Source organism: Eriocheir sinensis, chromosome 15 (genome assembly GCF_024679095.1).
Source record: "Eriocheir sinensis breed Jianghai 21 chromosome 15, ASM2467909v1, whole genome shotgun sequence".
NCBI lineage: Eukaryota > Metazoa > Arthropoda > Malacostraca > Decapoda > Varunidae > Eriocheir > Eriocheir sinensis.
Genome location: NC_066523.1, coordinates 12,285,518 through 12,292,029, shown reverse-complemented (window position 1 = coordinate 12,292,029; position 6,512 = coordinate 12,285,518).

The following is a 6,512-nucleotide window of genomic DNA, read 5'->3' as shown; positions in this document are numbered from 1 at the left end:
ATGTGTCACATTATTGGCAATTCCAGCGTGATGAAAGGAACTCAGTCCTCTGTGTACTAACTCTTCCTTTCGCTACAAACAAGTCACGCTTCTACTGTGCCACACGCACGTCGGCTGGTCATGAATCCTATTTACTGAAAATGTACCGATCATAACAGTGAAACAACACTTTGAAATACTGGTAACTTTTTCGAAACGAATTGATGATAGCCGTTTCCAGTATATAATGGGTATACTATAATGACAAAGACAAATTCATGTGCACACAATTCCTCTTACCACTAAAGTTTGATTATCTCATACTCAAGGTTAAAAAAAAATTCTAAATTTTCAAAAAGGACTACATCGTCTAAAAGACTTTTCATTCTCTTTGAAAACGCAAATATTCACAAATTTTGGAAGCAAATGTTTTTAAAACCAAGGTAATATACTTGGTAGAAGTAAGGTTGGGGACACACGCTATAGCTGCGCGTGGCTGCGGTGCTCCTTTCCATTGCACTGGCCTTTTGAGCCTGTGGTAGGTGGAGACCCATTTTCATTGGACACAGGGTCAGTGTGACATTCGAGTTACCGCAGTTTACCTTCCCCAGGTTTCCCCAGGTACCTCTTTTTTGCCCAGACCGAAAGGGAGGATGAACAGCTGGATGAGCTGCACGCCGACTGTCTAGGCCTGTGAATTTGTAGCTAGTCCACCGCACCACAGAGGCGCCCTGGTAGTTACTTAATATATGAAAACTTAAATTACCTAATTATTATATTTTATTTTATTGCGTAAGACATATTAGAAACTGATTTTAAGCTGAAAACTGTTTTTTCTACCATTAATACTCTTTTTGGCTCAATAATTTTTGTACAAAGTGATGTTTTTAGATTGATCTCCCTTTTATTTATGACCCTTTCTAAAGGTACACCTACGATAAGACAAAGTATTTTTCTATCAGTAGCCAAGACAAGACAAGTCATTTTCAGACCATGTCAGTGAATCCGCTGCCCCTTTTGTCTGTACCTTTATAAATACATGACTCTGACTTACATCAAACATACGGAGATAAATAAGTTGCAGCCGCTAGTCACTTCACGGTGGTGGCGGCGACAAGGAAGGTGGTGATTAAGGTAAAGAGAATGGTGGTGATGACACAGTGCACGGCGAGGCGGAGATGGAGGCGCGAAGGTGGAGCTGATTATGCTGTCTTAACAGAGGTGGATGCAAATGTTGGCGGCGTGATGTTGTGACGTGTGAGTGAGTGAGTGAGTGAGTGACTGTGTGTGTGTGTGTGTGTGTGTGTGTGTGTGTGTGTGTGTGTGTGTGTGTGTGTGTGTGTGTGTGTGTGTGTGTGCGTGTGCGTGCCATAGTGGATGGATTTGATTGATGGTTGTTGTTGTAGTAATGGTGATGGTTGCACTGGTGGTGGCGATGATGGATGTGGTGGTGATGAAGGTGGTGGTGGTGGTGGTGGTGGTGAGGTGGTAAGGGAGGTTGTTGGGGGAGATGACAGTGAGGGTTCAGGAAGCGAGGGCGAGTGTGTGAATGACTGAGCGATGTGCAGCAGGAAAAACACACGTACGCACACACACACACACACACACACACACACACACACACACACACACACACACACACACACACACACACACACACAGGCAGGACAGAGACAAAGATGACTATATATGGATTTTGGATTCGTCAGGAAGTTGGTTGAAGTTGTTTGAGCAGGGCAGGGGGGAGGCAGGATACAGAGGGCAGGGGGCAGGGCATAGCATAGGATCCGTGACTCCACAACATAGGGAGGAAGGGGTGGAAGACCTTACCTCCACACCCCGCCTCTGCAGCCTCCACTCACCCCACCCATCCCCCAAACCGACGCCTCACCTCTATTTTTCATGTTATAGAATAAGGTGACCAGATTTCCGAGACAAAATCCGGGGACATTTTCAGTTCAAGGCGTAAAAACCTCCAAAACATGTAGTGTTTTTGTCATTGAAAAATACAAACGGGGACACTACCCTTACCATTCATAAAGCAGCATTCAAAAGTTTATCTCAACCTATTTATCCTAAACTGCAAAGGAATTGAATACAAAATTCAATTGATTAACAATTTTTATGTTCTTGGAAGGTAATCTCGCATATTATGCCGTGCAAAGCTGTTTATCATTTCCTTAGTTATATACACTGTACACTGTACAGTGCGAGTAGTACAGTCGGGACATTTCCGGGGACAGTAGTAACCGGGGACAGGTCACCCTATTATAGAAGGCATTGGACTGAAAGAAAAATCAAAACGAATATCAAGGAAGTGTTCATTAAAATCATTCATCTGTTCTTTTATATTAAGCTTTACACGATTTTTTTTATGATTTTCCTTATTTTTGACAATTTTAATCAAGTTCGTGTTCATATTTCTCTGTTTATTTTTGTTGGCAATGGTGTATAATTTATTCGTCTCTCTCTCTCTCTCTCTCTCTCTCTCTCTCTCTCTCTCTCTCTCTCTCTCTCTCTCTCTCTCTCTCTCTCTCTCTCTCTCTCTCTCTCTCTCTCTCTCTCTCTCTCATACACACACACACTCACACTCACACAAAACCAATACTCCATTTTTAAGCACATTTTATTTCATCCTTTTAACTTTTCTTTGTATTTCCCTTCCCACCACTGCCTCTTTCTCATCATTTTTTCCTCTGTCCCTTACATTCCTCTCGGCTTTTTATTTCGTTTCATACACAATTTCAGCACTTTCCTCTCTATTTACAAATCGCTTTATTTTCCACGAAGGCATTTCAACTGCTCTTCCTCTTCCATTTTTGCGGCACCACGAAATTTTTAAGCCAGTCCTTTTCCTCTTTCTTTATTGTCTCTTTCTCAACCTCCTACTCCTCCTACTCTCACTCCTCCTCCTCCTCCTCCTCCTCCTCCTCCTCCTCCTCCTCCTCCTCCTCCTCCTCCTCCTCTTCTTCTATTGCGAACGTTTACCCGAATGTTTCGTTGCACTCTTCACACGTTACACTTCTCCTGCATCTATGAAAAGAAAACGTACTCCCGCGGGTATCGTAACAATCACTTCGTTTATTCATAGAACACCTGTGCGTAGCCTGATCACTTGCAGGCGGCTTGCAGGGACCTTTATTTTGGGGTTAAGGGGGACAGACTGTTGTAGCTCGATCAACGCTGAGAAAAATATGGAATGACAGTGAATAAAAAAGAAATGTCAAAGAAATATTATCCTTTTTCATCCCATTTGTAGAGCTATAGATAACAATACGAAAGTTTCCTGAATGCTGAACACCACGCAAAGTATCATGAGTTTGAATAATAATAACAAAGTAAAAAAATATGTAAATACGGTAAGAAAATGGAAAAACAAAGATAAGCCAAAGAAAATATATAAAATTAAGTAAAACTTCCTGAATTCCTAAAATCACACGGCGAATCCTGAACGTAAAACAATACAATTAAATAAAAATGGACATAAAAAAATACCAGCATCAGCGACCACTCGGGCTGTCGGTGACCCCTGCGCCCCGCCACCTGGTGCGGGCCGGGTCGGGGCGCCGCTATTTGATCAAACACCACGAAATGTCAAAAAAGGGGGAAAGGGCACGTTTTCTCCATTTTAGGTTGAAACACGGTAATTGTTTTTGTTCTCACAACGTCTTAGTGTTGACTGGAGCTGCCAAGGACCCGCCTGACGAGCGTTTAAGTTGTGTACACCGGCGGGACCACCAACACGGCCCACCAACCTGCCAACCCACCACCCCGCCAGCCCACCAGCTCGCCAGACCCCGCCCCCCGCCCCCCTGTGGTCCAGTTCAGAGCAGGGTAAACAAAACCTTTTTGTCAACCTACAGGCCGGTTTGGAGGGCGGGCGAGACTGTGACTGGCAGGTGAGGAAGAGATGGACAAAAGTGGTGGTGGGGGTGGTGGAGTTGCGTTTCCAAGATTCCGTCGAACAATTTAAGCTTAGTCATTCTTATCCTTACTGTGACACCACCATCGACATTATTATTATCCTTACTCATATTTGTAGCCATATTCTTGTTATTATACCACCTAAGTCCGTCGCTGAAGCCCCTGAATGTGCTACGACAGTCACAGAGGTTGTTACAAGATTGGCGTCGAGTTTTGCCAGGACGTCGCGGGGGGCTACACGGAGAGCATCGACCCGGCGGCTTCCTGCATATAAACATTTATGGTGAATTAGGCAGACAAAGGAAATTAGGTTTGGTGTAGCACCGAAGCGTATGATGAAGGCCCTGGATGAAGGTGGAAGCGCTCTAAACACTTACTTTTAATCTCGCGAGGGGAAGGCTAATCTTTAAACTAACAGCCACATCATTGAGACGCAGTGCCCGGAGAGTGCAAATGATAAACGTGACATTGAAGACACCACGAAGAGCACTCCCCCCAAAAATAATCGATACCTGGGTTCTTTTACGAGGCACACGCCCGCAGGAAGTAATATAAATAAGTCGTGGGTGTGCGAGATAAGCATGACGTGGTATCACTGTGTCACGTCCCGTTCATGCACGTGTGGCGGTTTACCTTTACTAGACTTTCCTAATGATACCAAAAGTTATCTTGAAATACGTAACGAGAGAGAGAGAGAGAGAGAGAGAGAGAGAGAGAGAGAGAGAGAGAGAGAGAGAGAGAGAGAGAGAGAGAGAGAGAGAGAGAGAGAGAGAGAGAGAGAGAGAGAGAGAGCATGGTAGTGGAGGTAGTAATTGGCCTGGAGGACGTAACACTAAGCACATGTGGCGTATGCTAATGGAGCAGCTTGGTCAAACATCTTAAGGTTCGGATCAACATCTTTCCATCGCGTGTAATGTTGAGCCCACTCCTTCCTCCTGTTGTCGGTAACCTCTCACCTTCCCTACGCACACACATAGACACACCTACACACACAACAGACTGCGAGTACCGCTGCGCCATTCACAATACGTCCCAACACACGCCGACGAAAGGCCTATCGAAAGTTTTACCACATGGGCACCGCAAACACTTCTTCACTGTCACCGAGAGAGCCAACATCAACAACGAAGAGCAATTAGTTATACAAGAGCCACACAGAGAGGAAACATTGAAACCATAGGAGATAAAACAAAGGGAAGTTACGCGACGGAAAAAGTAAATATCGAAAAAGTAGGACATCTTTACGAATTCCAAACGGCACAGACAAAAAGGGTGATGATATAAAAGAAAAGAGGAAGAGGAGAGAGTGCACGTCCAACCCCTCTCTCCTCCTCCTCCTCCTCTTCCTCCTCCTTCCCCTCTTCCTCCTTTCCCTTATTCCATCTTCTTTATCTCCTCTTTCTTCCTCTCTTCTCTCTCCTCTACTGAAAAAGACACATACACGTGGCACTTGATCTTTTTAGACTCCCAACAACTTAGAGAGGATGGTGCATATGTAAGGGAACGCTCTGGTACTGTTTCTGCTGAGTAGGTTCAACGCTGAGTGATGAGTGGGCCACAGTGAGCATGACGCTGACAAGTAGGTGGAGGGAAGCAGCAACAGTAGCAGGAGCAGCATCAAGCAACAGCCGTCACTCGTATAGGCAAACAACGGCATCTGCTGGCACCGGTCGAGGCAGCCAATACAAACATCTTGACATACATTCTCTGGCTGAGCGCGTTTATAGACTCTTATTGCAAGGGTTATCCGAATCCCTTTCCCTCTAACTACCCCTAATTAAGTTCGGCCAACTCCTTGGATTCTTTTTAGGAGCAGCGAGTAGCAGGCTTTTTTTTATTATTGTTTCCTTTTTTGTGTGCCCTTGAGCTGTCTCCTTTGTTGCAAAAAAAAAAAAAAAAGTGGTCCAATTGTGTTCTCTCCGAAATACCGTCTTGATACATTCTCACCCCTTTCATCTATTCTCACACTGCATCAATTAATTACACTCCCCAATACAAAGATCCCGACATACATTCTCTGGTCGAGCGCATGTAGCCAATAGACACTGAGAATGGTCTGTATTTTCACCCCTTTCACCCTCCTCTCCCCACTGCCTAAAGTACTCTCGTTTCCTCTAAACAAACATATTGACATATCTTCTTCGGTCGAATGAATGTTAGACACTTTGGCGGTTAATAATGATCTCATTCCTTTCTTTCCCCCTCCTTCTCACTATCTTATTTTTTTTACAGTAAAGAAATCAAGGTAAAAAAAATATAAAAAAAAGTTTGCTAGCTCCTATAAAAGAAAGTAGAGAAGAGTGGCCAAAAGAGAGGACAATTTCGAATCAAGTTCCCACAATACATACATCTGGACATAATATTCACAGTCTTTACCTGAATGAATGTACCGATAATATTTAGAGGGTTGTCAGTAAGCACATCCCCTTCTTCACCTCCCTCGACAGGTTTCATTTATTAAGTCCCCCCACCCCGCCCCTTGACAGCACCTCACATCATACCACCCACAACACCCACAGAACTAACACACGCAGAAGTTTCTTTTTTTCCGTCAGTGTTTCCTCTTGCAACACTGGAGCCGTTATCAACATCTTCACAAAACCAGCGGA